The 9,586-nt window shown below is 48.5% G+C and overlaps 1 protein-coding gene across 1 annotated transcript in view; it reads right to left on the reverse strand.

Moving 5' to 3' along the window:
- Positions 1-9,072, reverse strand: part of huwe1 (HECT, UBA and WWE domain containing E3 ubiquitin protein ligase 1) — a 286,926-nt gene extending 277,854 nt beyond the window's left edge. Inside the window, 1 exon segment of the mRNA XM_085978299.1 lies at positions 8,969-9,072. The gene's annotated coding sequence lies outside the window, so the exon portion shown is untranslated.
- Positions 9,073-9,586: the final 514 nt, after the last annotated feature.

Genomic DNA, 9,586 nt, shown 5'->3' on the forward strand with positions numbered 1-9,586 from the left:
CTAGATGTAATATCACCAAGTTTGCATATGACACAAAGCTGTGTGTGTGCTGTGAGGAGGATGCCGAGAAACTCCAGTGTGATTTGGACAGGTTGGGTGATCGGACAGATGCATGGCAGATGCAGCAAATGTGGATAAATGCGAGGTTATCCACTTTGGTGTCAAAAATAGGAAGGCAGATTATTATCTGAACGGCAATAGATTGGGAGAAGGGGAAGTGCAACGAGACCTGGGTGTCCTTGTGCACCAGTCGCTGAAGGTAAGCATGCAGGTGCAGCAGGCGGTTAAGGCGGCAAATGCTATATTGGCCTTCGTAGCGAGAGGGTTTGAGTACAGGAACAAGGTTGTCTTGCTGCAGTTGTACAGGGCCTTGGTGAGACCACACCTTGAGTATTGTGTGCAGTTTTGGGCGCCTTATCTGAGTAAGGATGTTCTTGCCATGGAGGGAGTGCAGCGAAGATTCACCAGACCGATACCTGGGATGGCAGGAATGACGTATGAAGAGAGATTGGGTCGATTGGGCTTATACTCGCTGGAGTTTAGAAGAATGAGAGGGGATCTCATTGAAACTTATAAAATTCTAACAGGACTAGACAGACTAGATGCAGGAAGGTTGTTCCCGATGGTCAGGAGTCCAGAACCAGGGGTCACAGTCTAAGGATAAGGGGCAGGCCATTTAGGACTGAGATGAGGAGGAATTTCTTCACCCAGAGAGTGGTGAACCTGTGGAATTCTCTACCACACAAGGCAGTTGAGGCCAATTCATTAAAATATATTCAAGAAGAAGGAGTTGGATATATTTCTTAAGGCTAAAGGAATCAAGGGATATGGAGAGAAGGCAGGGACAGGGTACTGAATTTGGATGATCAGCCATGATCTCATTGAATGGCGGAGCAGGCTCGAGGGGCCGAATGGCCGACTCCTGCTCCTATCTTATGTATCTATGAAACGTGGTCACGTCCATGGAAGAAACAGACTGTGTAAATGGCACCCTCACTGCAGAGCTGCCAGCCCAGATCACCAAACGCACTCTCATTTTGTACAGGGAAGACACCTCGCCCGTGGGTCCACGTGCTGCCCTACCCAAGCTGCCAGGCTGCTCCCACACCTTTCTACACATTAGCCACGAGATGCATCAGGAGACTCAAGTTTGGGAGCAGGGGTTGGGGAAAGAAGCACGAGTTCCACTCTGTACTTCTTCAAAGCAGCATTACTGCAATCACACGTACATGTGCACGTGTCCCCAGTGGTGTGTATGGTTGGGGGGTGGAAAGGAGAACAGAGCCAGAAGCGACAGAGAACCCTTAGCAGCACACCACAACGGAGCATGTTCTTGCGCTGACACACCCAGGTACTTCGCAACATCAAAACTTCACGCAAGTCGCTCAGATAAAAGCAAATCTTCAGCCAAGTTTCCACGCAGTTACGAGGCTACAGGCCCAATGCAGCTTGCCGAGACTTCAGCAAGTGCGAAAGGATTCAAAACCGGACAATCAATATCAGCACTAACCGGTTAAGAGTGCAGAGAGCCCTAATCGATGCGCTTAGAGAACGCAGAGTTGACATCTTGCTCCAACTGGATCTAATTTTAGATATATTTCTTAAGGCTAAAGGGATCAAGGGATATGGGGAGAAGGCAGGGACAGGGTACTGAATTTGGACGATCAGCCATGATCTCATTGAATGGCGGAACAGGCTCGAAGGGCCGACTCCTGCTCCTATCTTCTATGTTTCTATGTTTAATGGCAGGACCCAGGCGGCCTACACCCATCAGTTCTTTCTAAGCCATGCCAGTGATTGACTTGGTACGGTTTCACCATGCAAAATCTAAGAAATTTCCCCACCTCCTGACTCATGCTAGGGTAATGTTTCAGGGGCCACCCGCTAATGACTCATCCAAGTGGCCATTCTTCATTTGCAAAACTAAAAGTGATTCTATCATTGGAGAGGGGGGGGCCAATCACATGTCTGCCCACAAACATCCAACGCACGTGCCGTTTACAGGAGCCACTGGTGATCAGGAGCAGGAAACCTGGTCGGTTTCTCCTTCCAGGGCCCAGAGGTGCTGGCCTATTGCCATCCTACCACCTGGGGGGGACTGAACCCGAGACCCTCCTGGTAAACAGCGCACTTACCAACTAAACCATCAGGGACCACTCAACTTAACTGCTGACACAAACACGCCACCCCAATTCCTGACCGACTCTACAGACTCTGCTTCTCGGATATAACAGGTTGGGCGATTACACTGCATCTGCCCAAGCTGGATAAATGCGAGGTTATCCACTTTGGTGGCAAAAACAGGAAGGCAGATTATCTGAACGGCAATAGATTGGGAGAAGGGGAAGTGCAACGAGACCTGGGCGCCCTTGTGCACCAGTCGCTGAAGGTAAGCGTGCAGGTGCAGCAGGCGGTTAAGGCGGCAAATGGTATGTTGGTCTTCATAGCGACAGGATTCGAGTACAGGAGCAAGGATGTCTTGCTGCAGTTGTACAGGGCCTTGGTGAGACCACACCTGGAGTATTGTGTGCAGTTTTGGTCGTCTTATCTGAGGAAGGATGTTCTTGCCATGGAGGGAGTGCAGGGAAGATTCACCAGACTGATACCTGGGATGGCAGGAATGATGTATGAAGAGAGATTGGGTCAATTAGGCTTATATTCGCTAGAGTGGCTTATACTCGCTGGAGTTCAGAAGAATGAGAGGGGATCTCATTGAAACTTATAAAATTCTAACAGGACTAGACAGACTAGATGCAGGAAGGATGTTCCCGATGGTCAGGGGAGTCCAGAACCAGGGGTCACAGTCTAAGGATAAGGGGTAAGCCATTTAGGACAGAAATGAGGAGGAATTTCTTCACCCAGAGAGTGGTGAACCTGTGGAATTCTCTACCACACAAGGCAGTAGAGGCCAATTCATTAAATATATTCAAGGAGGAGTTAGATATATTTCTTAAGGCTAAAGGGATCAAGGGATATGGGGAGAAGGCAGGGACAGGGCACTGAATTTGGATGATCAGCCATGATTGCATTGAATGTCAGAGCAGGCTCCTGCTCCTATCTTCGATGTTTCTAATAGCAAGGAAGTTACGCTAAACCATTATAAATCACTGGTTAGATCTCAACGGGAGTCTTGTGCCCAGTATTGGACACCGCACTTCAGATAGGACATCAAAGCTTTGGAGAAGGTGCAGAGGAGATTTACTACAATGGCTACCTGGGATGAGGGACTTCAGTTATGTGGAAAAGCTGGGATTGTTCTCCTTGGAGCAGAGAAGGTTAAGGGGAGATTGACCAGAATGGTACCAGGGATGAGGGACTTCAGTGATGCGGAGAGACTGGAGAAGCTGGGGTTGTTCTCCTTAGAGCAGAGAAGGTTAAGGGGAGATTGACCAGAATGGTACCGGGGATGAGGGACTTCAGTGATGCGGAGAGACTGGAGAAGCTGGGGTTGTTCTCCTTAGAGCAGAGAAGGTTAAGAGGAGATTTAATCGAGGTGTTCAAAATCCTGAAGGGTTTTGATGGAGTAAAGAAGGAGAAACTGTTTCCAGTGGCAGGAGGGTCGGTAACCAGAGGACACAGATCTAAGATAATCGGTAAAAGAACCAAAGGGGGAGATGGAGAATTTTTTTTCTTTTTAAAAACGAAACAAACTACAATTTGCAATGCACTGCCTGAAAGGGCGGTGGAAGCAGATTCAAGAGTCATTTTCACAAAGGGAATTGGAGAAATACTTCAAAAAGATTTGCAGGGCTCTGGCGAAAGAGCAGTGGGTAGTAGGGCTAATTGGAGAGCTCTTTCAAAGAGCCGGCACAGGCATGGTGGGTCGAATGGCCTCCTTCTGTGCGGTTGGATTTGACATTATCAGCCAATTAGCTTGCACAGCACACTCCTAATCAGTCAAGGACGCCAGGGTCCAGGGGCTCCATCCCCAGTGATCTTGCATGTCATTTTCAACATGACTTGGGACAGGGGTTCTCAATTGGGGAACTGCGAGAAGATTTCAAGGGGTCCACACCACAGGAGATTGACTAGTTGTAGCAAGTGGATTTGGGTGGACCCGGCTCACGGCTGCCGCTTGCAGGTGGTGCCCTGCGGGGAGGTCAGCGGCCGGGCCTGGGCTTCCCAGGCCTTCGGTGGCGGTAGAGGTGCACGTTGCCTGTGGGCCCTCTGCCAACCGATCGAGAGCGACAAGTGGAGGAGCCGAAGCTTGTGTGTGAAATCAGACTTGGGGCCCGTGACGTTTGAGGAGAGATTGGGTCGATTAGGCTTATACTCGCTGGAGTTTAGAAGAATGAGAGGGGATCTCATTGAAACTTATAAAATTCTAACAGGACTAGACGCAGAAAGGATGTTCCCGATGGCGGGGGAGTCCAGAACCAGGGGTCACAGTCTAAGGATAAGGGGTAAGCCATTTAGGACTGAGATGAGGAGGAATTTCTTCACCCAGAGAGTGGTGAACCTGTGGAATTCTCTACCACACAAGGCAGTTGAGGCCAATTCATTAAATATATTCAAGAAGGAGTTGGATATATTTCTTAAGGCTAAAGGGATCAAGGGATATGGGGAGAAGGCAGGGACAGGGTACTGAATTTGGATGATCAGCCATGATCTCATTCAATGGCGGAGCAGGTTCGAGGGGCCGAATGGCCTACTCCTGCTCCTATCTTTGATGTTTTTATGTCACACTCTGCCAAGCCAGCCCGTGGCCTCAGGTTCGATTTTAAATCGGCACAGGTGGGTCTCCCCCCAACCCCCGAGAAGAAAAAAACAAAATTATCCCGTGGGAGCCACGGCAAAAGTGCAGGTGAACAACCCGTCTTGGTTTTTCAACCCTTTTCAGTTCGAGATCACCTTCGAGTGCATCGAAGATCTGTCGGAGGGAGAGCGAGGCCTGGGCGCGAGGGCCTCCACTCCAAGCCCCGTAAAGCGGGTGGAAAGTTATCCCCGATTGCGTTGAGGGGGGGCTGAGGCCGAGTAAACCTTTGACAGTCGCTCGTGGCAACCTTGCGAGATGAAGCCACATCCCCGCCCCTCACACACACACACCCCGTTCTCCACCCCCCACAGGGGGAGGGGGTCCGTGGAATTTTTATAACATGGGAGGAGGGGTCTCAGAAGCAAAAAAAAAGTCGAGGACCCCTGACTTCGGACACAGAAAAACGAATAAATCTAAGTGACGTTCACAAGGAAATATTTTTGTAAACCAAAGTAATCTCACAGCACAAGAGGGGCACCATCACAACGGACATACTTGGTCCTGAAATTTCCTGTGCGGTACAGCACCGGGAGAAAATTCTAGAGTGAAATATCCTCATCTGGAGGTCAGCTAAGGTTAGCATAACATTCAGCATCTAGGTCAGTGATGTGCAACGTCGCCAGGTCAGTGATTATGTACAACACAAGTCCTGCGTACATTCTGCTCACCGTCCCATCACCAAGCTGCAATCCTATCTTTAACCGGTTACTAGAAGTCACTAGCCTGAGACTCCGTCTCGTACCTTTTTAAAGAGCTCACAACGCTTGTACATTGCATTTTGTAAACTGCACTCGACTCATCGTCAGGCACAGCCTTTCCCCAACAAGGGGCAGTGGCAGCTCCGCTAACTCGCTCCCAAAGGACCACTGACCTAAACCCCCCACTAACCGCCACCGAAGTCCACCACACTTAAGATAAAAATCACTGGATTTTTGGGATGATGAGCACAAGGCCTTTTTTGGGACTGAATGCATGCGAGGCCACGCTCCCCACAGCAAATGTTACAAGAGTGTGATTTAAGACAACAGCTTGCATTTATACAGTGCAGTTAACATGGTAAAACATCCCAAGGCGCTTCACAAGGGCGCAAATCGGGCAATATTTGACCCCGAGCCACATAGAGACATTAGGGCAGGTGACCGAAAGCGTGGCTCAAGGAGGTAGGTATTAAGGAGCGACTGAAAGAGGTGGAGAGGCAGAGTGTTTTAGGGAGCCTCGGCAGCTGAAGGCACGGCTGCCAATGGTGGAGCGATTAAAACCAGGGATGCGCAAGAGGGCAGAATTGGAGGAGCGCAGAGCTCGAGGATGTTCGAGATAGGGAGGGGGGCGAGGCGGCCGCGGAGGGATTTGAACACAAGGATGAGTATTTTATTTTTTTTTTTTTTTTTTTTTTAAATGGAGGTGTGGCCGGACCGGGAGCCGATGCTGGTCAGCGAGCACAGGGGGTGACGGGTGAACCGGACTTGGTGCAAGTTAGTACACGGGGGGGGGGGGGCAGCAGCAGAGTCTTGGATGAGCTGAAGTTTACGGCGGGTGGAAGGTGCGAGGCCGGACAGGAGAGTGTTGGATTAGTCAAGTCGGGGATGGGGGGTAAACGAGGGCATGGACGACTGGCATAAAACTGCACGTTTGAAGACAGTTTTAACCCCATTCAAACTCACCATCCGCACACTCGGCTCCACCTAGAGTGAAGCTTAGCCGGTTCACGGCTAGACCACTGCTCCGTACCACACATGGCAGTCCACTTCATCTTTCCCATGGGGGGTGGGAGAGAAAGAGTGGTGTAAAGCTACAGTACTGAATATACTGTCATTTGGTCGCTGACACACTGATGAACACCCATAAATCTAGAACGTGATCCAGCAGAACAATGTGCTCCTTAAAATGGTCACAATGTGTTTTTTTTAATTAATTACCCTGGTAGACTGTCCACCATTTTAGGGGCAAAACTAATCATTCACAAACTGTTAAACAAAATCGTTCAAGGCCCCCCCAACCAATTTCCACCTTAACATCTGCAACTCAAAACCACGTGTAATCAAGAGAGGAAGCCAAGAGACTGCCTCTTAAAAATCTAATCGCACAATTCGCTGATTCATATTAAAAATACAGCATTTAAAACACAGGCTTTATTTAGATTCTCTAAAAGCCTTAAATCTGTGCAATCATTTTTTTTTTTTTTTTTATAAATGAACAGAAATCAACACGTGCAATATTCCAGTCCAAAATACAAAATATATTATAAAATCACACCCAGCAGACAAGAGAACTCCTACATTTCAGAAAATAATACAGTATCAGCCAGCATCTTTACTATTGCACTCAAATTTGACTGTTTTGCCTTCAAAGTCACATACACAAACACACACAATGCTAGGCCAAAACTTTTTTTTTTTTTTTTTTTAAACTCAAAAATCCCATTAATTTTCCCAAACACCTCAACACATCTAACATCAGCTCATTGCAGAGGGACACCTTCCCAAACCAGCACTCCTGCAAAAACAACAGCGCTCTCAAAGCAAACTAAGATTTTTTATTTTTTTATTTTTTATTTTTTAAAAAGCACATTGATGCATGTAGGCTGACATCCTCTGGAAATGAAGCCTCTATATTAGAATGCTTCATACTCATTTTTTAAAGAGAATATATATATATTTCTCTTTAAAAAGAGAGTATGAAGCATATAAAGAGAATTTTCAATAAATCCCAACAGTTAAGATCTATACAAACAGGGAAAAAAATCACTCTGGATTAGATAGATTAATTTTCTTCTTTTAAATATTTGAGAGAGATTGGAGGAGAGTGGCAGCCTACTCCAGTGTGGAGGAAGAGGCTGAAGCTGGTGTGTGTGTCAACTCTTGGTGCTTAGTCAGTGCCAGCACCAGGCCTCAGGCCTCACTAGAATAACCAACACACACAAATATAAATAGATAGAGAGTTTTGAAGAAGGGTCAAACCCGAAACGTCAACTCAAATTTCTCTCCACGGATGTTGCCTGACTTGCTGAGTTTTTCCAGCATTTTCTGTTATTTTTATAAATAGATATACATACCTACACACACACAAATATAAATACTGTAGATATACATACCTACACACACACAAATATAAAATACTGTAGATATACATACCTACACACAAATATAGGTGGAAATATATATAATATACACGCAAATAAAGATATACATACCTATACACAAATATATTATATACACACACACAAATAGATATACATACCTATACAGATAGAGATAGATATAAATATAGATATATAAATATGATAGATAGATACACAAACAGCTACATACAGATATACATACCTAGAAATTATATACACCTATATATATGTATATATAGAATACATACCTATAGATATAAATTTATACACACCTACATATATACACACACACAAAGATATATACAATATATACACACAAAAACGCAAATATACACACACATGTACGATATAAATATGCATACACACACACACATAAAAAAATATAGATTAGATTATTAACGAGCAGACAATATAAATCAACCCAGAGAAGAGGGAATCAAATGCCCACCTTCTTGTGAGTCTATTAAATCAAGAGCTGGGAGTGGGGGGGGGGTGGAGGCGCAGCAGGAATGTGTATTGAGGGAGCGAGCCTGTGTGTGGTGGGGAGGGAGGGGGGGGAAGGCTTTCTCGCTTCCCCAATGGGGGGGATTCTGAGTGAGTGAAGTGTCCAGCTCCCCTACACCCACCCTCTCACCTCACACACAGATACAGACACAGACACTCACAGAGTGAGACTGAGTGAGTGAGTGAGTGAGTGAGTTAAAATGGCGGCCCGGCGCCGGCCTCCCTCGGCCCCAGACTGCGGCTGGGAACCAGCGGCCATTTCCCCTCCTCCCTCCTCTCTCTCTCCGTCTGTCTCTTTCCTCTCCACACCCCTGGAATTAGCCGGGTGAGAGTTACCAATATAAAGTGAGGAGTAATCCGCGGCCCTTCCCTCCTCCCCCGAGCTTCCGACTGAATAAAATGGTGGACCGGGAGGAGGTCATTTTACTTCATTCCACCACAAATCTCTTTTTTTTCTCTCCCTCGCACAGCTTCCCAAGGGCGGAGATTGAGGGGGAACGGGAATGAATGTTAGTTTTTTTTCCTCCCAAAAGGGGAGCGGCTGGGAGGTGGAAATGAGGAGATTTTGTGAAGCGTTATTTTTTTCTCACCTGAACGCCGTCCGCCATCTTCCCGCCTCAGTGCCCGGATGGCGGCCCCTCAGCGCTCGGCTATAAGAGCCCGGGGGGAGGGGCGGGCAGAGCGACATCCAGCGTTACCGCCGCCCTGCCGGCCCGGAGCGGCGGCGCAGCTGCACGCCAATGCGCATGCGCTCCCTCCCCCCCCCCCCCCCCCCCCCCCAATTGGGAGAGCTTGCCCGCGGCCGCCGCCCTGCCGGCCCGGAGCGGCGCTGCAGCTGCGCACCAATGCGCATGCGCTCCCGCCCCGCGGAATTGGAGAGCTTACCCGCGACTGCCGCCCTGTCGGCCCGGAGCGGCGGTGCAGCTGCGCGCCAATGCGCATGCGCTCCCCGCCCCCCCCCCCGCGGAATTGGTGAAAGCTTGCCCGCGGCCGCCGCCCTGTCGGCCGGGAGGAGAAAGTAGCAGCTCCCACATACAGACACACACACACACACACACACTAACACGCATGCGCGCACCTATCGGCAATCAGGTGCTGCCGGGAGGAAGAGCAGCAGCAGCAGCGGCAGCACAGGTACGTGTGCGCGCCTCCTGCTGGCCGGGAGGAGCAAGAGCAGCACAAACACACACACAGCACAGCACAGTGCC

The sequence above is a fragment of the Somniosus microcephalus genome, unplaced genomic scaffold, assembly GCF_052327205.1.
Source record: "Somniosus microcephalus isolate GS21.2 unplaced genomic scaffold, FLI_Smic_1.0 unresolved_chr7, whole genome shotgun sequence".
Lineage (NCBI taxonomy): Eukaryota > Metazoa > Chordata > Chondrichthyes > Squaliformes > Somniosidae > Somniosus > Somniosus microcephalus.